We start from the raw sequence: 22,594 nt of genomic DNA on the forward strand, positions 1-22,594 counted from the left end.
AAACTGCATTATGTTCATTCAGCATGGTGCAGTTTGATAGTTCACTTAGTAAAATCTTCTTCAGCTTTTTACTGAATTCACAGTGAACAGCACACACTGGAGCAGTCAAATTGCCCCAGTGATAAGACTGAAGATTTTGGACCTACATAAAGTGTACCCCAAAGTAAAAAAGATGGATCTGTTCTTTTTGTTATTTGGAGTGAATCTCCACTGCTTGTGATTTACAGAAACAACATCAAAGCGCTTTTTTCATCAGCACTATGCTTCTTTGCTCGTCGGATTTCAGACTATCACTCTTAGGAGAATACACTGCAGCCTCATTAAAATTTTGTCAAAATAAGCCATTGTGAAAGCACAATCTTATCTTCTAGAGCTTGTATATATTTTAACATCCTTACTTCTAGCCCTTAGCACTTTTAGATGAAAAGCATAGTATAAACCGAAGAGCAAACCTGTAGGATCCCTCTTAAACACAGGCACAGTTAGCAGTTAGCATGCTCTGCATTGTCTTCGTGGACAGCTGCTACACTTGCCAAAACTGGGATGGAGTTGCACACGGCCTTCCTAGAAAACACCAAAAAGACAAAATAGGGCGCTCAGTCAAATAGAACTTACATTTTACTCCAGCTGTAAGCAAAATGAATACCAAAAAAACCAAAATCAGACAGAAGTTACAAATGGAGACGAGAGGTCTGGTTAAGGCGATTCCTGGATTTTAACATACATTTTTATAAACATACTCTAACAACTGACACTGAATTAATACAATTAAGTCACTGTTTGGGTAAGTGTTTTATTTTCCAATTCTGTCCTCCCGTCTCACTGACAAGTTAGGGCAAACTTTGAGCCCCTTCCAGTTTTCTTTTTGGAAGACCAATTACAGATGGCAGGACTGTGCCACAGGACTGTGATCCATTACAACGTGGACCAAACTGATCAGAGGAGTGTCCCACAGCATCTGTTTATCCTTCCCCATGCCTGGATTCCGACTACGACCCTCGCAGTGAAAGGCCACTGCGCAATTCACTCCACCAACCACCCAGCAATCTCTCTCTTTAGGTTTGTTCTGATTTTAAGTTAATCTGCCAGTAAAGCCAGAAAAAGGCAGCACCAAGCACTGCACACACCCAAAGGTAACAAGACCCAAGTTCTATCTGACCATCTGAACATATCAGCTCTTCACTTGGCACACAAAGGCCACAACTCAAAACAAAAGGACAGAAGCTGAATCTCACAGAACATACCAGCAGTTTAGGGATTGAAATACTCAGTAGAAAAGAAGCTGTACAAGATCTCAGGGTCAGTTTTGGAACACACATTTTAGCTAGAAACGATTCTTAATACACTACCCCGAAAAAAATTCTCTTCTGCATAAATGCAGTGGCTACTGGTCATAATTTTCAATTGAATAGCTACTTGATTTGAACACAGAGTTTTGCTCTTTTTGACTTGTTTTGTGGCTGTTTAGTTTATAAGAACCTTGAAGATATTTAAAGGAATTCACTGGTAAGCTAGATATTTTGTTAACCTTACCAAAACCAAAGGTAAATGTTGCAAACTAGAACTAAAAACAGTCTCAACAGCAAGCCTAGAAAGACATCGGTAAATAAGTGACATAGAAGAGATATATCCTTTTGTATCATGCTAGAGATGCTACAGACCCATAAACACAATTTCATGGCTGTTACCACAAAGATATTTGATAAAACAGGTAAGTCACAGAAATTTCACCTTATACTCAAAAAAAAAAAAAAAATCTGTTTAACTTGCCTATTCTCTCTAACAATTTGGAAGGTTGCTATTGAGGACACCCTTGCCTTGCAGGTTTGATTTGCCTATGCTGCTAAGTACACCCATTTATGTAAACAGTTTTAAAAGTGTCATATACAACTTGGATTAACAAAAGACTTTGGATTCAAGGTAAACAGAAGACAACACACAAACTTCCTAAGCTCCAAGCTGCTGAAGGAATTGCGAACCCCCAGAAAAACTGCCTTCCTCAATCCAGGAGGCACAGACCACAAACAAGCAAGGAGTTTACATTCAGAATTCTTCATCTGGGAGCAGAAAGTACATTCAGCAAGGGGGCTTTGAAGGGCTTATATCTATTCATAAGGGAATGCTGAACCCAATTTGTCTAACGAAACAGGCGAAAAGACCATCTGGTCTCCATAGTGATTGCGCAATGGTTAGGTAATCCTTTTAACAGAGTGGGTAGCGAGCAAGCTGCTGTCATGAACCTCCGAAGATAGACATTCAATTCGTCAAGGCTCAAGCTGCTGCTACAGGGTCCATTGTGCATGTCTGATCCAATACACAGGTCACATAATGGGTGAACGAATAAATTTATCTCCGGGTACAAAGTCTACAAAACAGCGTCTCAGTCTGTGCAGGAATCAGTCAGCAGTACAACAGAACAGTCAATAAATCCCATAGAAATAGCCCTGAGGGATTTTTCTCAGCATCCCGGCCGTCCAGAAAGCTACGGTAGGCTACACATTCGCGCACACTGCGATAACCAATCGGGGCATCTGCGAGGCTGCACAAAGACCGTCCATCACCCTGCAAATCAGCTGCAATGCCTTTCTCTTGACTCACACTTGTGTGGAGCGATTTTCTTTCTGCTAATTACAAGGGGGGTGGCGGGGAGTGAAGCAAGTCGCCTTATGCCCAAAGGCAGCGTGACACCGGGGCAGGGGGGCAGTCGTGCACAAGCTCCAGCTGTGCTCACTCCGAACATTTGCACATTTTACTCTACTTGAACGGTGGAAGCACTGGAAACTACAGTGCCAGGGACAGAGTTCAGCTTCCCCTATACTTCTCACAGCAACCTACCACCACAGAAGACGATGTGCTTTTCTCTCTTCCTATACAGAGGGATGAATCCTTCTTGTGAGCAAAACCAGTTCCTATTAATATTTTCTGCAATTATAATCAGTATATTTAGAAAGCAGCTCACTGCGCCTGAAGATGACTATTAAGAGTTTATTTGCTTTCAATTATACCCACATTCCCTAAAAAAGAAGTTTTTAATCTTCACCCTGGTTCCCCTTGACACATTTGAAAAACACAGCTATGCAAACATACTAATCCGGGAACCCCACCAGCTCCACCACACCCAATAATTAACACAAATCATAACCCCAGAGCTAAAAACATATTTCCCCACCTTGGGGCTTCTCCACATAAAGTTCCCCTAGACTTTTGGCTTTGAAAAACAAACACACAAGATCAGGAGCCATTCTGGGGAAGCGCCTGCCACCTATGTTCCCTCATTAATACCACCGCAGCTAGACTGCTTTATAAATGCTAGAGGGGAGAATGCCTTTCTTAAAATTAAGGTGAGCACATGTACAAGTAATGCTCTGCAATTGCTCGGGTGCTTTCCTCCCCAGTCTTAATCTCTCAAAATAAAGGTTTACAAAGCTTGACATGCTAACCATATTGCAAGCAAAACTGAACCATAACAACAACATCCCAGTACTAGGTTTGCTTATGAGATACAACAAGGAATTATTATATTACGAATTAGTGGGAGATCTGAGTCAAGGGAAACAGGCTTCTGCGCTGGTCTCATCTCCTACAGCAGGAACGCACACCAAACATCATTTCGCTACTGCCAGCCATCGGCTTCCAATACAGTCACGCTAACCAGGCTGAGACTCTCTAAAACTACAGGTCAGAAAATGCCAAGTTCCAGACTGACGGGAGGCAAGCACAGAGCCATAAGTAGACTGAATGCTCCACAACCACAGTCAACATCAGACAGTAGCCATATACCAGCCACAAAAAGGCAAGAGATTGTGGTAGCATCTTCCTAGGGAGGTTCAACAGATTTTCCTGACTGGGACTGACAATCTTGCCACCCAGGAAATCGTAAAAGCTCAGCTAATGTGAGCCCTGGCAATGCTAAACTTTAGCCCAGATCAAGAAGTTACCCTTATGAGACATAAACACATGCACCAAAGCTATCTCTCTGACGTACTTTGATGCTCTTATTCCTCTGGATGGCTGGTGACAACAAAGCTTCACTGGCAGATGTATAATAATCCCTGCTGAAGCTTCCCTGACAATCTACTGATGAGGGACAGGGAAGTTGATTCTCACTTCATTAAACATGGCATCAGTGCAAAAATGGCAAAAATGATGACAAAAAAAAAAAGAACAGTATGGGTTGATCCAGATGAGGATAATATCATCCCATCAAATTAACACCACTGAGTGAGTACTCACTGAGGAACACAGGAACTCATGAGTCTTCAGCGTTACCAGGAACAATAACTCTTTATGCACAGCAAAAGAGCTTAAATTTAAAACCTCCTGTCTTTAACAAGAAAAAGGCTTTTAAAAGAAGAGCTAGATTAAGAGCTAGAAAATAGGTAAGAGCTAGAGCTAGTTGCCTCACCCCTAAAAATAAGAGCCTACATCTTTTCAGTTCTTTACAACAACGCACCAGGACACAGTTTAAACTTTTAAGAAGTCCTTACCATGAGGAAAGGACAGAAAGTTATTCAAGAAAGAAATAATCTAACCAAGTATTTTATTCCTACTTGTAGCTTAAGCAGCAACCATGTGTCACAACCTCTTCAGCCTTTCTTCGTCAACAGGATTGTTACCTGCACCAGTGCAGTACCTTTCAAGAGGTCACAGGACCAATTCTCGAGTACCTGCCACCTGGCACAGTACCTCACAGCCATCCACATGGGTATAAATATCTGCCAAAGAAAGGCAGAGCTTCACCTCACTTTGCAGTGATATAAATACTTACACAAAGGGCCTTTATATGCAAAGGGCAGAGTATATCCCGTCGACTACTGTCTAGTAATGAAGCAAGAGGAGAGAGTCATGTATGCTTTCCGCTGTGTTTGAAAACAATCTTTCCACAAGGGCAGGTAAGGACTCCCAGCTGCAAAGGGGACTGTGGTGGCCACCTCTGAACTGCACACGGTGGAGCAGGGAGGCATGGAGAGGAGAAAAGGCAGCGCCAGTGTCTTTACACAGGCGGCTGATCTGAGTGCGTGGTTCATAAGTGCACCACAGGAGACTGTCATCAGGATTAGTGGAGCTGGGATAATGGGGAATCTGAAAGTATTTCAGAGCAATAAAAAAGGAAACAGAAAGCCCCCTCATTTATACAAAATGACCAACTTGTTTTCTTTTAATGGCAGATCTAGCTAGAAACGTTGCAGCCTTTAATGTACAGCAAATACGTTAGTGATTTTTTACATCAGGAAAAGCTTTTTTTTGTTGGTTTTTCTTTTTAATTGACCACGCAATTCCTATTTTTTCTTTCAAACTACTTTGACATTCTCATTCCCCTAATGGTTAAAACACTGTCCATTTTAAATGGCTTATAAAGTCTTAGAAATTGTATATAACTATCTTTCAGATACTAATGTGTTCATAAGTTTTGCAAAGAATCAATGTGCTTTGTGAATTCTTACAGGGATACAGAAATATAGGTTTGAAGTTTTAATTAACTTTTAATCTTCTTCAGTTTTTAATATGAAAGTAATACAGAATGCTAGAACATGAACCTGCCCTCCCCTTCCTGCACGGCTGTGTATGGACGGATACGTGAAATTAATGAGGGAGGCAGGTTAGCACAACACTGTAGCTGGATTAAATGTGGAGTTTGTTACTGGAAACAATTTACTGTATTTTTTAGAACTATGCACTTTGGTCACATGCTTCCACAAATCAGAAGCAGATTTCTTATTCCTGCAATCTCAATCACATTCCTATTACAAAAATATACCATAATAATTATACCATGGTATTCTTGGCAGGATACTTTGCATTATATACCACTGTATTCAAAGAATGAATAACCAAAACACCACAAGTATGCCTTTCTTTTTAAAAAAAAAAAAAAGAAAAAAAGAAATAAGACTATTTTGCCTTAAAAATCCAATTTGAAGCCAGAATTCCTCGCTCACTCATTAGGCTCTTTAGAGTTATAGCCTCCTGTATTAGGAACTGTTTGGTAGCTCATGAATCAAATTAAAACCAATCACTTTTCTCATTAAACATAAGTAGTCATTATGACCCCAGACACTTCTTTTCATGCTGTGAATCATACCTAAATTGCATATAGACTTCTAATTTCACAGTTTAAGCAAGAAAGGGACAATCTCCTTTTCTGGTTCCTCCTCTTAGAATAACATTAATCCCAACAGGTCTACACTGCATCACAGATATCTTACATCAGAATTACACATCCCGTACCTGGGACACAATTCCTTCTTTTACTCAACCGATTCTTCTGGGTCCAAGACATTGGCAGCTTAATTAAATTATGCTTTATAGCTTTCAAGTTAGCACAATATGGAAGGCTGAGTCAAGCCTGAAGATCCTTATCATATTACACCAGTGCTGATACAATCTAAATCTCTAGGGACTTATTTTTCTTTGGCAGGAAAAACAAATTTCACCATTTGTAAATGTTATTGAATTTATACACAATGGCTAAAGTGCACATCCATTTAAATAAAAGCCATTAAGCTTGTTAAAAAAAAAACAACAAAAAAAACCATAGCAGAGATGCCAGCTAACATCTTGGCTTAATGCAGTAGCTGCAGTAGTTAAAGAGTTGATATGTCAAAGGGTCTATTTCCTGCCCCTTGAAGGGGAAATGAACTCAGTGATCTGAAAGGTCTTTTCTTCTCTACCTACTCTGGTTGTAAGCATACTGGCAGGTCCTGATGCAGATTAATGCAGTGCTTTCAAGGGATTTCAAGGCCTGGGGCCTCAGGCGGGGAGGATAGCGTACCTGAAAGGAGCCAAGATGCTCCAAAAGCAGGGAAGCCCCAGCTCTAGCCTCGCTGCCCGCCCCAGGCTGTGGAGTAACAACACTTCAGAGACGGAGCTCGGGTCTGCAGACCTCCTGCCTGAGCTTAGACAAACTCCTGAAGAGGTCTCTGCCTCAGCCCTCCTTACTCGTGATAACAACAGGAGGTGAGGCTGGGGCTTTCTGGTCAAACTGGGATTCCCAAATCCCCAACAGGAACATCCGCCCTTCTCCTCTCTTGACTGCTTCAGTAGCAACCAGCTCATGCTATCAAATGCAACCATAGTCAGCAGGCAGCTATGGGAATATTCTCTCACATGCACCCACCCAAAACTGTAGGTTCCAAAACACCAGCTTTGGAGAGGGTAGGAGAAAGGTTATTTTTGGACTAGGGCACAGTTAACAACACTGTATCCCAAGCAGCCCGGTAGACCCTATCAAAAGGAGAAGCAAAGGGCAGCAAGGAAGAGCAATCCCAGGCAGGAACATTAACCCATTCTGCCCCCAAAGACCCTCTTTGGTGTAACAACTTCCAAGTCTATTGGACCAACTTTTAACCCTTGGCACCAGAGAAAAACCTGTAGTAGCAACTGGCAGGACACCATGCTTCAGGCTGAGGGACAGGGGCTGGGATGACTGTGGGACTCCCTGCCCACCACCTATTACACAGCCCACTCCACAAGCAGGAAGGGGAAACCACACTGCATTTGACATAGTCTTTTCTACTTCTCGGTTTACATTCATAAACGCCTGAGGGTGTCGATTCCAAAGTAAATGCTTTCTCACCTTTGGCCCTGGGACTTCCTGAAGAGGACAGAGGATCTGGGAGTTAGACACTAGAAGTAAACTTGAGACACTGTCCCTTGGAAAATTAAAAGCAGATCTCGATTTCTGCATGCCAAGAGCCCTACAGTAGTAACACAGCTTAGGGCTTCCTTTCCCTACAAGGCTTTACCCCTGTAGTACCAGCATGTTCCTCACATATTAAAAGAATAAAAAAGTACACTGAGGGTTAGATCTCCCCACTAAAACACTTGCCTTGTAGCTTCACAGCTACAGAATGCCCTGTTCAGAGAGTCCTCTCTTCCTGTTGAAGGTGATCACATAAAAAAATTCCACCCCTTGCCTCTAACTAGTAATTTGCTACACATTGTATAATGTTATCAAATCATCCACCCTAAAGGGAAAAAAATGCATGATTTCCAGAAGGAAGGCACCAGTGTACAAAATTAACTCCGTGACCACACCAGCAACAAACATAAACAAATTAGCAAACTTTGGTTGCATTGCACAAGCAATTAATCACCACCCTCTTAAAAAAAAAAAAAGCACTTCTCCATTTCTTGGGCATTTCCCTCTTTATTTTTTCCTGTGCCACAGAACATAGTGTACAGTTATGTATTAAAAATCTATGTAGTATTAAAAATCTATGTAGAAAGATCAAGACCTATGCAGGACCTACCTCTGCCACATGCAGAAGCTCTGGTTTTCCACACCATCCCAGTTCAGTAGTAGTCGTAGTGTTGAAACTTTTTCCTCTAACACTTCACAAATATATGACCCTTGCTTGGGTAAACTGTCTATTTATTGCAAGTTACTTTAAGTATTAGTGAGAATAGACAAAATAGTAAAGAAGAAAAGATTCAGAGGGATTATTAATCATACTGTAGCAGGAGACTCACTTTAACTTTGCAGAAACTAGCACTCTCATACTTTCTCATACTTTGCCTTAAAAAAAAAAATCCAGCCCCACCATAGCAGAGCTGTAAAATGATCCTAGTAGTGGTTTATTTAGCAATTCAGGCAATTGAGTTTGACAGATGACCACCAAGAACTGTTTTCTGGAGGAAAACCATTCATCTTGGGCGCAGCCGGCGACAGCAGAGGCAGCACGGGGGCTGCAAGTCCTGGCACTGCAGCAGCCTGCTCTGCCCTCTGCTTTCAGAGGTTTCCCAAGTCTTTCCCTACTTTTCTTTCAGTTCTCCGGGTCTGGCCAGCAGCCGGCGAGCAGAGGACTAACTGCTCTCCCCCAGCATCTCTCTCCCTGGTCCAAGTCCCCCTTTCCTGCTTCTGCTTACCTTCCCCAGGGCACTGGCTTCAGCCTCCCAGCCGCCCCAGCTCTGCCACGGGGACACGGACACGCAGACACAGGGACTTCTCCCTGCCCTGGGCACGCCAGGAAACTGTGCCTAACACTTCAAAACACTCAGCCGTTATGAACTAAAAACAGATCCTGCGCGAGGCTGGATGTATTTTTGTCTGCAGGCTACACACCCTCCTCCCATTCAATTTTTTCCATTGGTGGAACAGCATGATGCAGACTTAACCAGAGGGTGGTTTTCCACGGGCCGCCTGAAACGATTACATGGGCCGGCCTGCCACGATGCTGGGCAGCCGCCGGGGAATACGCCGTGACTGGGCTCTTGTCTGACCCCACATTCCTCAGCCGGCCGGCTGCTTCCACAGGAAAGCTGCTTGGAAGGCTGCTGAATGGAAAGGGGTTTGTTTGCTTGCCTGAAGGTAGCTCCTGCATCATCTCTTCTTTTATTTTTTTGGTCTTTTGGGTTTTTTTCCCGTTTGTTTGGTTTGGGTTTTTTTTAAAGTTGCTAGGAGGGAGTAGGTATCCTAACATCCTTGTGTCAGATGCCCTGGGCAAAAACGTAATTCCCCCAACCACAGCGGGAATATTGTAGTCATGAAAACCTGCTCTTAAGAGTGGCTCTCAGTTGCGTTTAACAACTCTGCACAACGGCATCACGTATACAACCACAAACTCTAGCGCTCTCTTCCTTGCTGCTTCCTTTTGTCAGTCTTTTATACTATCCTATGGAAAGAATTAGTTGGGTTTTAATAACTGACCTCAGATAAAATGGGTCTCTTTAAATGTAAATGATATCCCCAAGTTTCAATATACAGAGCTAGGCTGTTAAATCTGTAGTTAGGCTCATGAACAATTGCTTTATTATCAGGAAAGCTCAACACTTCATTGATTGCAGCAACAGTTGGTGAACAAACTGAGCCAAAAAACAAGGCATTTATTCAAATATTCTAATAAAATTGCAGGGTCACATTCAAGTGCCAAGCATGAAAATACAGCCAAGTTACACTGCAGATGACGTATTCAATTGAAAAGAAACACATGAACACTATAATAGAAATCATTAGTAACCCACAAAAGCCCCAAATCAGTATTTATGTCCACAAAAATGAAATAACAATTTGCATAGGAACAGGAATTTCCACTAAAAGTGGACCTCTGTTTCACTGTGTCCGCTACCCTGTCTCATTACAGAGGAAACTCCAGAACCCTGCAGCTTTGGAGTAATTTGGAACAACATTCTATTTCATCTCCGAAGCCCAGTTACAGTTAACTTCTCCACTGGAAAACAACTACTTGGATCTCTTCTCAAACTTCACAGGTTGACAATATTAGCACTGAATATGCTCTCCTCATCATGGCAAAGGTCAAATCCTTCTTTGAATTCTACTGACCTCAGTTAAGTTTTCCATAAGCAAGTTCCACAGGTTAGTTTTTGTAAAACCTAATAGAGCAGTACATGACTTATGTCCATACTCCTAATTCTATGCCTGAATATATGTCTGGGGGCTACACATCTGCTTGTTCTGGTAACAACTTTGCTCTCTGTGAAAAGCTGACTATTTTTTTTCCTGTTCCCAGTACAGTTATATTCTCTTCACTTAGCATTGCTGTGGTCCAACTATTTCATTAACAGGCTGGATCCAAGTCCTGGGACTAAGATGGAAGCAATGACAGCTCACAAGTCAAAGCACCAGGTTTTCCTCAGGAGCAACAGTTGGCCTCTGGTCCCATCCCCCTTCTCACACAGAGTATTGCATTTGCCCCACAAGTCCACCTCTTAGTTGATTAAATAAACCATGTTTGAATGATTCCTTAGATAAGGTTAGCCTCCAACCAGCCCAGAAGCCTTTCATCATCATCTATTTTGTGGAATTTATCTTTCTTAAAGATGAATGTTCAGAAGTATAAATACTATTCCCAAAGATGCCTCTCCAGCACCCTGTTCAATAATAGTAATTCTTCCCTAACTCAACGAAAATACCTGGACTGACATAACCTAGGACCCAGCTGAATCACATTAGTGCCTCACAATCTTCCAGCAATGGGTAATAAAGCTGTCCATTCCCTTCCTCTTTCATTTTCAGAGGGTGACTCCCAAATGTCAACAGGCATTCTTGCTATTAGTGCAAAGCACTCAACCCTGTACTTTCTCCTTCTTCAAGGTCACTGCATTTTATCATTCCAGTCCTAGGGGTCATTCAGCTATTTACTACATTTTTTCTAATCTATCTGTGTATTTACTATGTCTCCCACTTTTTATCGGCGAGTTTCATCAACGCATTCCCATTTTTTGTGACAAGCCAACCAACGCTCAGTAAGTTTGGTCTCAGGACTCCCGTTGATACCCCCCCAGGTTCTTTTATTTTTGCTTCCACCTCTAACATACTTAACCAATTACTTTTAGCACTCTGACACCGCATGTTGAAGGCATACTTTTCTGACTTCTACTTGACTTACATGGAGCTTTAACATCCCCCATCTCAGGGCTGCTGCAAGTGTCTCTCCCCCTGACCACGGGGCCTCCCCCTGCCTTGCTCCTTGAGGAGCTCCTTGGGGAGCAGGCAGGGCAGGCTGACAGGGCTTTGGTACAGTCTAGATTGTGGGTCACAGCACAAGGGTCCTTCCTTACATCCCCAAAACTGAGTCTCCACATCCACTTCATCCCCTTTTTCTCACCTGCTGCCTTGCCGTTATCAACTTGGGACAACCTGGTAAGGAAATATTCTCTGGAGATCAACAAAGAGTACATAAACTCCATGCTGAACACAATAGATTAATCTTCTGTTACCATGTGAAATATTTATGTGCCTCACAATCTTCCACAAATGCATCATCACAACATTGCTGGGAAGGAGAAGAGTGCCATTATCCTCATTTTCTAGAGAACTGCTAGGTCACACAGGAAGTTAAAGGGTATTTCAATACAGTAAGAAGAAGCTCCGTAGCTTGTGGTAATGCATGTCTTTGCTAGCTTAATGGCTCTTAACATCTCTATTTTGCAGTAAAAACAAACTGTAGTTTGCACAGAGAAGTCCATAACGGAATTAAAAATAGAAGTTGTGCCTTGGATAGCAGGTTGGCTATATAAACACTCTAGATTAAAAAGATGTTATGAAGGTTGTATGTTAAACGTGTCCTACAGAATGTTTTAAAGCCAAGAACTTATTTTTACAGATGGAGGTAAATGAATTATCAAAATTAAAGACAGCTGGTTTAACCTATGTTTTACACTTCTTTTATACTACAAAAACATTTAGATTTTACTTTGAAAGTGCTTAGACAACCCATTGTCACCACTGTTTTGCTTTCTAAGCAATGGAAATCCACTAAGAAAAACACAGAAAATGCACATATCCCTAGCATTCAAGCTAAGAAGATGACACACCTCCTTCCCTAAAGTCAGCCCACTTTTATAAACACATGCCACCCCTATAAAATACCTTTTCCTAGACACAGTCCCATCTCTTTCTGAAAGGCCAGTTCTCCACTTTGCCTCTTGCCCTCTCCTGCCTGGCTCACCTGACAGTGATACAGCTCAGCTGTGTAAAAATCCCTGGTCCACAAGGTCCCTCAGGCAACACTCAACAGAGGGGCACTGGACAGGCACATGTGAAGAGATATCAGTATCTTGCCGGTCATGGCTTGACCACAGACTGGCAGATGTGTACAGAGACTTCCCACGAAATCCAAAACATGTTCCCATGTTCTCCAAAACAGAGTATGTGTAGGAAATAAAGAAGTCTGAAGTAGGAAATAAGTCTCAAATCAGAAACCTCTAATGGAGCTCTCAAGAAAGCTGGGAAGTTGTGCTATGCTAAGTGTAACTAAGCTGCTAAAAAATAATTACACGTTATTGTCAACAAGAAAATAACCAGAGATGAGTTTCAAAGCCTTGTTGATTTCATGACTAAAACATCTGAATCGTGCAACATCTGCTAGAGAAATATTCTCATTAAACTGTACTTGAGGTCTATCCTTGGTATCTTTGGCCTTGAAGGGGAACTGCACAGGAAATGCAGCAGTCTCCCATTCAACCAGCAGTGAAGGGAAACTGTACACCACATGAAATTCCTCTAGAAGACGTTAATTCAATTTCTGAGAACTTCTCACCTTTCTGCAAACCAGTGCTTATGCACTCAGCTTCCTGGTCTCATCTCCAAATGTTTGTCAGATGGAAAGGGACAAAAATAATTGAGGTCATTCGTTACTTAATTCTGATTCAGAGGAGTTTGGGAAAAGAGTGAATGTGTTAGCACATTCCTTCTCACCAGAGCTGACAGACCCCAGCAGGTCATTTCACTTACTGAATGACAGCATCGACACAAGTCTAAAAGCTCTGGCTATACATCAGAATAGATGTTAAGCAATGAAAAATGACACAGATGAGCACAACTTAATACCTTCAGCTATCACAGAGACTTACAATGCCCTAAGTGGCTACTACCTTCCCATCAGAGGCTACTGTTCTCCCTGTGAAATGTTATAATACAAGAGACCAAAGGGGTGCTCCCCATCCCCACCTCCCTGTGGAGCCAGCGTGCCCTTGCCTAGCTCAGCAGAGGAGAGGGGCTGCTGTCCAGGCACTCTCCACATGCACCTTGTGTTCCTCTCAAATGGGTTTTCCTAGTGTCCAAAACAGGGAGAAGCCACTGACATTTGAGGCATGCAAAAAACCACACCTCATGTTTAAAGCAAGATGAATTTTTTCCTTTATTTTTATATTGTGTGGTTCTTTAGCACTGCTGTAGACATGGGCTTACTTTTTTTTTTTAATGATCTATTTTCAAGTGAGTTACAGAGAATAGTTGGGGAATCAAAGTGCCCCTGGTTACTGTCTTATTCATTTCAGTATAATTAAATGAAAAAAGATAAAGCATGATCATGTGATGGCAGGGCATGTGGCAGAAGCATTACTGAAAAACGGGAAATCAATTAGGAGAGAAAAAGACATTAACTATACTGCAAACCCATCTCAATTTAGAAGACTAAGCACACTGGATGTGAGAAGCCTGGCCTGCAATGCTCGAGCAATACTCCTGCACTGGGTCCGGCTGGGATGGAGTTAATTTTCTTCATAGCAGCCCCTATGGTGCTGTGTTTTGGATCTGTGACCAAAACACTGTTGACAGCACACCAATGTTTTCGCTGTTGCTGAACAGTGCTGGCACAGCATCAAGGCTTTCTCCATTTCTCAGTCTGCCCTGCCAGAGAGTAGGCTGGGGTGGGCAAGGGGCTGGGAGGGGACACAGCCAGGACAGCTGACCCAACTGACCAAAGGGAGGGATATCCCACCCCATATAATGTTGTGCTGAGCAATAAAAAGGGGGGGAGGGGGTGTTTTGGCAGGGTTGCTGTTGCAACATCCGAGATCAGCGAGGCCCTCACACAAGTCAACCTCCGAGACCAAGGTGGCCCTCACAAATGGTGGTAGCTACCGCTACAGAGGGGCTCGGCCTGCACGGCCTCAGAGGCTCACACTTCTAATAGTCTTTTTTCTTCAGAACTAACGGTAAAAGCCTCATTTTTGAAAAACAAAGTGAGAGAGAAATACTGATACACAAGATCAAGGCCGGAACCCCTTCTGAGCAATGTTTACTACTTTCTGTATCAGTAGAGCAGAACTGATGCGTCTTTTTTGACAAGCACCCTACTTCAGCGATACACTTTTTCAATACACAATGGACAGTAACACATTTTAGTTAACTAGGCAACTGTATCTTCTGAGCCATAATTAGAAGTTCTTTTACTACAACAGATAGGTGTAAAAATGCTCGCAATTTAGGACTGTTACTTTGCAGGAACAAAAATCTAGACTTGGACAAATCTCACAAAAATAGGAGTGGAAAGGTTTTTTGAATGCATTAAGTTAAACAACGAGAACTGAAGCCATCACACATGCCATTTTAAAAAAAGCACGTCTATTAAACATGTAAAAATATTTCAAGGTGGAGCCATTTGTCACAATAATATACAAGATCTTACAACATAAATATTTATAAAGCACAGATGTTATTTCACATTACATTACTACCATAGCTTGTTCCATTAACTGATCCAACAGACCAGCTAATTGCTTGTGCAAGATTGACTATTTGCTATCACCCATTCAAGACAGAAGCGCACACAGTTGCCAGGGGGCAGGTAGCTTTAGGGGGTTGTTTTCTAGCCAAACTTATTAAATGATTTTTCATTATAATACTGATCATTGGTTCATCAATTAAGTTAGGAAAATCTGCAGACATAAATAAACGTTACAGAACAATAAGTATGGCAAAGTTTCTAAGAAAATTGTGTTGAATCAGTGTTTGCTTCAATAGCACACACCAAAAGGCATTTAAAACAGATCTTGTTGCATAATGAATTTTAACTAAAGTAGTCCTGCATATGCATATGATTTTATAGGAAATTTCAAGACATGAATGTTTCCCCTGAAGTTGTAGATCCTAGGTTTACATGAGTATACAGCAAATCCTGCTTGACAATACCTCTAATACTTCTGTTTGCAGAGAAGCACTTCAAAAATGCAAAATAAGGAATTAACACAACAGAAGGAATATTAAAGAAGTCAAATTTGGTAGGGCAGGGGGTTGTTTGCCCCCCCCCCCTTTTTTTTTTTTTTAAGTCTTGACTGTGGTTTCTCATTATAGTTGGCTGGCAAACCTAAAAGTGGTAAACAGCAATATTAGCAACTTATTACAATATCATTAAATTAACTAAACGGACTACAGAGGTATAAAAACTAGAAGAAGTCTGGCTAACATGTGTCGATTACACCCACACGCACTGCCTGAACAGAGCGATGCACAAATCCTCTAAGTGGCTGCAAAGCTATTTGCCTGAAGCAGAGCAAGTTCAACATCTGCCAGGCTGTCCAACTGCTCACAACCATTTTTCTGGTCAGAGGGGGCATTGTTTAAGTTGACAGGTTCCTAATGGTCTGAATTATTTAGCAATTCTCAAAAGACTCTTTCTACTCATTAGAGACAAAAATGCGAACCACCTCAGCCAGGGTTCCCTCGCTCCCCCGGGAGCCGATCATGCTAATTGAGGAGAACATCACAATGTGTCCCATTTTAATCACATGAGTTAAGCAGGCAAGAAGCTTCTATTATCCCCACCATACAATGGAAGACGGAGGGCGCCGGCTTCCGCAAGGATACACACCACGGTATATCATCTCAACATTTTTTAAACACCTCGCTTTAAGCAAAGACGACATATGTTGCTGATAAGCACTGCACTCACCAAATGAAGTACACAAGTACATTATATTAAAGAGAAATTTGAAACACCCTGTTTCAAGCCTGAACGCTAAGTGAGCAACAGTAAGCATCTTAACATATGGGAAGCTATGTGGAGGGAGAAGGAAAATAGCTATGTATTGATTTTTCTTCTCAACTGCCATATGAGAGGTGAAAAGTATAAACAAACTAACGTAGTAACAGGAGAGGTTACAGACAAATGACACTCAAAGAGCCAGATCATTCAAAGATATTCCCACTTACAGTATCTATAGAAACAAAGGGGAATGCTACTAGTTAGGAAGCAGAATAACAGCAGCTTTACTTATGACGGATTATTTCTCAGTCACTTAACAGTAATCAAACATGCTCTCCAGCAGTAATTATCTCATGTAATCCTAGCCTTTCCGAACACGGGAAAAAATGCAACAGTCTTACAATCAACAGGCCTGTCTTATTTTCTTCCCAGTGTCAGAAGACCACTAAAATCTGGAATCCCTTCAAAACTGTAACACCTGAAAAGAGTTCCTCACATAAACTTTGTAAGGAACATTAGTGTAGTAATTACGAATGTCTGCAATAGACCTCTATTACCAAAACACAAATCATGTGTGAGAAGAAAGAGACTGACAAATGCTTTCAAAGGCTATAGAGAAGACATGTAAATATTTAGTAGATTACCATGTGGAACACAACAGCTATAGGGAATTGCCAGTTTGATGGAAGGACAAATGGAAGGAGAAGACTTCAAAATTAATATTATTACTTCTGTTCCTAAGCAACCACAATGTGGATAAGAAATAGCAAAAAAATTACCTTAATGCATGTAATAGGAGTTCGGGAAATTCCTTTCCCATTCTTTAAAAAGATGTTACAGAGATAAGCCTTTCAATTAACATGAACAAAAAGTAAGCCACTAGTTTACATAGAAAATCTATACTTTGTCATCTGTGTATAAACATCTCCAGAAGCAGAAGATTAAGTCAGCGACCTAAATGGAAAGACATAAAATATTTTGCCAGCATGACATTGGGAATAAATAACTAAAAGCCCAAAAAAGCAAAGAGACAACACGATGCCGGCCTATTCAGCCATAAAATTCATTTCCAATAACCACATTTCGGCATGCAGCTTGGATCATATGTAGCATTTTCCTGTCTGAGAGCATGCAAGATTGATTATTACGGGCTCAATTGTCCCATACACAGGCAAACAACATATAAGGAATAATTAAATCAGCAAGATTCCCCCACTGAGCCTCCTACACATGCTTACATTCAGGCAAAGGAGAGGTGAGGTCCCTCCCAAGAAACAAAAGCGAAGGATTACGTGAGAAGCCTAAGACCATCTGCACGAAGTCATGTGGCCAAGGATTTCCTCTTCCCCTTGCTGTGTACAGGGCATCCTTTCCCACTTCCAGTCTGAGCCACATGGAGGGCAGCAGAGCTGGGCTTAATTCCTAGCTCAGGGACAAAAGGGAATCAGGGACCAGGGTTTTCCAAGGTCCTCTTTGCCCATACTTACTGCCTTCAAAGCTAAGCCACTTAAGGATGTAATCCCTAATAACCCAATCTGCAGAAGTCCATAACGTCTGGGTCGTGAAATTCTCCATACCCTGGTCGCAGCCCAGCCCTACTTGCACACCCTCCAGCGTGCTGCACTCCCTCCGGAGCAGAGCCGGCCAGGCATGGTCACCCTGCTTCCGTCCATCTCCCAGGCACAGAGGCAAGGAGCTCTTGCCTGCAACCGTGAAGACTGCAGGAAAGACCCAAGCCTTTCCCCCCACATGTATCCCAGTTTCATGTGAATTAACAAGCGGAGAATTGGCATTTTTGTTTCCTATTTTTGCTCAACTAATTTGAGTTTCTTTCTCCTTGCCTGAGGTAGAAAGCTCAGATCAGTGAAGAAAAAAAAAAAAATGTTCTTGACCTCAACAAGATATCTTGTTAAGGTACAGCAGCCTCAAGGACTCCTTCCTCTTTCCTGGCATCTGAGAAGGGAGTTACAATTAACATTCCTGTTGGTTCACTTTTTCTGTGAGGCCCAGAGGGCAATTCTATAGCATTTTTCCATATATAATGAAATGTTAACTCTATTTGCAGTAAAGGCAACTCACAAAGCAATGTTTGGATGCTCTTTGACTTCAGTATCCCAAAGCAATTTGCAAAAGCAGATCTATTTTTCTGAAGTGCTCTATGCTTTCTAAACAACGCTCAAGCCTGCATGAACAGTCTACTCTGAAACAGTGATTTCTGAGTCCTGCCTGCTCTCTCCCACCTTATCAAGCTGCCTTTCAGCTTCCTGAAATATTACTGCTGACATAATGGCATTACTAAGATAGAGCCCAATTCAAGCCAACTGCAGATAATAGAAAGGCTCCCACTGACTTCTGTGGGCTTTGGATCAGGCCGAAAACAGTGAAAGTACCAAGAGGATGAAGTCACACAGATCTGGTTTTCATTTCAGTATGGTCCTTAAAAATATGCCGAACTTTAGGTATTGTATTCTTGAGTTTGTACTGGGCTGGCAAGGTACACTGAGCCAACATATTAAAACATATGCCTTGCCTTGGCTTAAATTCAGATTATTACATCTTTATTTTTCCATAAATTTGAGATAATAAATAAAAAAAAACCACACAAAAACCCTCAAGAAAATGTTACCTTTACATAAAGCAAACTATCATCTTGTTTAACTGCGCTAAATACAGAAAAGGAACGCTCTGCTCACCCAACACACTCGCTACATACCAAGTTTATCAACGCTGGCATTAGTTTTGCAATGTACAAGACAGTCTGCAACCTCTTCTCGCAGGCTCTATTTGTGAAATGCAAGATGACCTTCGGGCCATCCCCAGGAAATCCTTAACTCCTCTCTATTCATCAAAAATAGTAGGCAGTCATTACCTTCCAGGTCCAATCAAACCTTGTTAAATATCCCCCAGTGATATATAAATTGGTCAACCTTCCAATGCAAGATTCACGTCTGGACCTAGATTTTGAACAATATTCAAAAACTAGGAATGTCTGGATCTCAAGGCTTCACTTAATTGTGTCTGGAATAAATCAAATCCAGAGTCTAGTTTGCATTTCAGCTCTACATTTTCAAAGTGGTTCCAGTGTAATATTTTAATTTGGACAAATCGCTACTTTTAGTAATTAGAGGTGCTTGAAACTTTTCAAAAATCATGTGTTTAATAAAATGCTTTTCTTGAAACATGAAATTTTGGAAAAAAATGAAGTCCATGTAAAAATCTGCATCATGTTCTGGTGACTCACCATTTTTCAACAACAAACTACTAAGGTTGGTAACTGTGAAATTGACAAACGAACACATACACACACAGAAACACATGCAGAGCACCTCATTTTCAATGTGGTGGTCTGTATTTCCAAGGTTAAAATAAACTGTCAGTGCTTAATGTCCCTGACAAGCAGCAAGTCTTCTCTAGTGGGGACACCTGTTAGGCCCACCAGCATCTGAAGAACTGAGTGAAACTACACCAATAGTGTGGCAACAGTACATTGCTTTTAATAAACCAGATTAATCCCAGTTATATAGTTTGTAGCTGTTACAGCAACCAAGCTAACATCTCAAGATAAACCAAAGTGAAAACTCAGCAGTGACCCTTGCAGACACGGCAAACATTTTTGAGTTTGTTCCTTGTTACTTTGTCAAGGTACACAGAAATAAACAATTTAAGCTATGAGCAATCCCGTTACTAGTAAATGAGAATGGCCAACTAACCAAGGGTCATGCCTCACAGTGAAAAAGTGTTTCCTGATGTTCAGAGGGAACCTCCTGTATTTCAGTTTGAGCCCATTGCCTCTGGTTCTGTCACTGGGCACCACTGACAAAAGCCTGGCTCCATCTTTTTTGTACCCTCCCTTCAGGCATTTTTACACATTGAGATCCCCCCGAGACTTCTCCAGGCTGAACAGCCCCAGCTCTTTCAGCTTTTTGTCACAGGAGAGGTGCTCCAGTCCCTTCCTTATCTGTGTGGCCCTTCATCAGACTCTCTCCAGTACATCTATCTCTCTTTTGTACTGGGGACCCCAAAAGTGGACACAGTACTCCAGGTGTGGCCTCACCAGAGTTTAGGGACAGGAAAGCAGGACAACTGTTTGGTGTGTTTTGGGGTTGGTTTTTTTTGTTTGCTTTGCTACTATTGCTTAAGAAAACTGTTACTGCAGCAGAGGTAGGATTCAGAAGTGCTGACAGAAACATGCAAGAGAAGGAAGAGGACGAGAAATTTGTCAAAGCTCTACACCTACAGCTGCCAGAGTTCTGGGACATTTAGTCAAGAGCAGGAGCGGAAACTCATCTTCATACTTTCTGGCAGCAGAAGCTGAGAAGCTCTTAAGCCAAATGTTTATCACCATTTGCTAGCCACAGGCTGATGGGAAAATGGAGGTGCTGGCCAGCCCCTCGGCAGGAGTCTGACTAGAGCTTTCTGGCCAACAGCCATGCTGCCAAGCTCCCTGCAAGGCCAAAGCCCCTCTGCCTTGGCATGGAGAGAAGCCCAGCATCATTACAAACTGAAGCTAGTAAACATGGCTTACTGGCTCACCGATATTTGGTGCCCTTTTTCATGCCTGCTTTCTACAGGTTTCTGTGGTGGACATTTGGTCGTTATAGATGGTGAAAGAAAGCAGTTGCTCTGTTTGCATGTAGCACATTATTTGGCAATAACAGGCAAAAAGTCTTTCTCTCCTTGACTCCTAAATACAAGAAGTTATGAATAAACAAATGGATGCATGTGTATTTCCTAAAGACAGGATTACAAATCAAACTTCATTCCTCTGAAGAAAATCCAGCTTCCTTCAAAGTAGTCTCTTACAGAAGACTCTCTTATTCTGCAAGTGCAGGCTGGGAATCAAATTTGACCCACCACAGTACATAGCACTTTCCTCCTGCTTTGTACCAGCATAAATGAATGCACAAGGCAGAAGGTTCTTGAGAGATGTTCCCTGTTTAAATCACTTTTTATTCAAGAACACAGTGAAAACAGCAGATCCAGTCTTGCTTTCTGTCATTTATCCTTATTGGTTGAGAAAATAAGAAACAGTTATAACAAGCTTGTCTCAAGTATGATTGGCAAGGAGAGCACTCTTTTCAAAATATTGGAAGCTGTGTTAAATAAATACCTGAGTTGAGAGCACAGACTCAAAGGATGGCATTTCTGACAAGTGTACAACACAGACTAAGAAAACAATACCATGTTGTTAATCTGGGAAACAGAATTTCTGGTGATCCCCAAAGTACAATTTACTAACCTGGAAATACAATTTCCCTGGAGAAAAGCATTGTGCAGCTCTTCTGCTACGCACAAATTTATGTTTAGAACTATTGATTTCTCCTTTCTTTCTGTATTATTGCATTTCTTATACTACACCAAGCTTTATGTAGGTATTCCTAGGAAGCCCATAAACAGCAACCTTCTTCCTGTGCTTGGCTTGCACTGCTCAGCCATTGTACTGCTTTTTCCTCTCTCCTCCCTGGGGACTAGAAGCACCAGCTCCTTTCACTTTCCCTTATAATGCAAGCCTTGCTCAGTATTATTCTTTCTGTTTTCTATTGTTAGTTTGTACTCTATGATGTGATGTAGCCATTTAGGATCCAAATGAGGTGACAGATGAAACAGTAACTTTATCCTGCAGGCTCCAGGTCTATAGCAGAACTGGGGGCTAAGATAGCAAAAAGGCAAACCCCCTTCTCAGCAAAACTAAGTGCAAAACCTCATGGATTCAGTTTGGCTGTCTCTAAACCATGAGGCCATATGTAAGCTGTTTGGTTTTGGTTTGGTTTTTTTTAAATGGATGCTAGGTTTTTCTTTAAAATAAAAAAAAAAACATTACACTTTTGTGGTGCTTTAACGCAATTTGGTTGGTAACACATACAAGTCCGCCTGCATGACAGATGAAGACCACCATAACGATGCCTGACCAACATCTTTACATCAGGAATAACTCCAATGAAATCATTGCAATTATTCTGAAGCAAAGAAAGAAATGCTGGAGCAAAGGACAACCAGGCTGCTTCACTGTGTTTAATTCATCTATTTCATATAGTTTAATCTGTTTCTCTGCTTCGCCTGTATCATTAGCTGCAGCCTGAACCTGTGAGCGCCCTGGAATGTAGGGGAACTGAAAAACCTGTGTTTCAAGAGCATGTGGAAGATTTGTGTGACTTATGTAAGTCTGTTAAGGAACAGTAGGTGGCGGGGGGGGGGGGAAATCTATTTCCTTCTAAAAAAAAAAAATGATCACACCAGATTTTTCTGAAGAAAAATGAAGGCTATGTGAAATGATGGACTTTAAGGTCTCTTTTTTTTTGTTGCTAGAGCATTCACTTTTCAAGCTGTGTCTGTCCATTTAGAAAACACAGTGTAAAGCTGACAAATAGGAAAAAATAACCAAAACATTTCACTTACAGAATATTAATCCAGCAGGAACTTCATGA

The 22,594-nt window shown here is 41.6% G+C and overlaps 1 protein-coding gene across 2 annotated transcripts in view; it reads right to left on the reverse strand.

Moving 5' to 3' along the window:
- Nucleotides 1–22,594, reverse strand: part of TIAM2 (T-cell lymphoma invasion and metastasis 2) — a 174,263-nt gene that overhangs the window by 91,657 nt on the left and 60,012 nt on the right. For both annotated transcript variants that reach the window (XM_010581864.1, XM_010581863.1), the window contains exon 4: nucleotides 453–564. The gene's annotated coding sequence lies outside the window, so the exon portion shown is untranslated. The remainder of the gene's footprint in view (nucleotides 1–452; nucleotides 565–22,594) is intronic.

Source organism: Haliaeetus leucocephalus, unplaced genomic scaffold, assembly GCF_000737465.1.
Source record: "Haliaeetus leucocephalus isolate CR32 unplaced genomic scaffold, Haliaeetus_leucocephalus-4.0 Scaffold819, whole genome shotgun sequence".
Lineage (NCBI taxonomy): Eukaryota > Metazoa > Chordata > Aves > Accipitriformes > Accipitridae > Haliaeetus > Haliaeetus leucocephalus.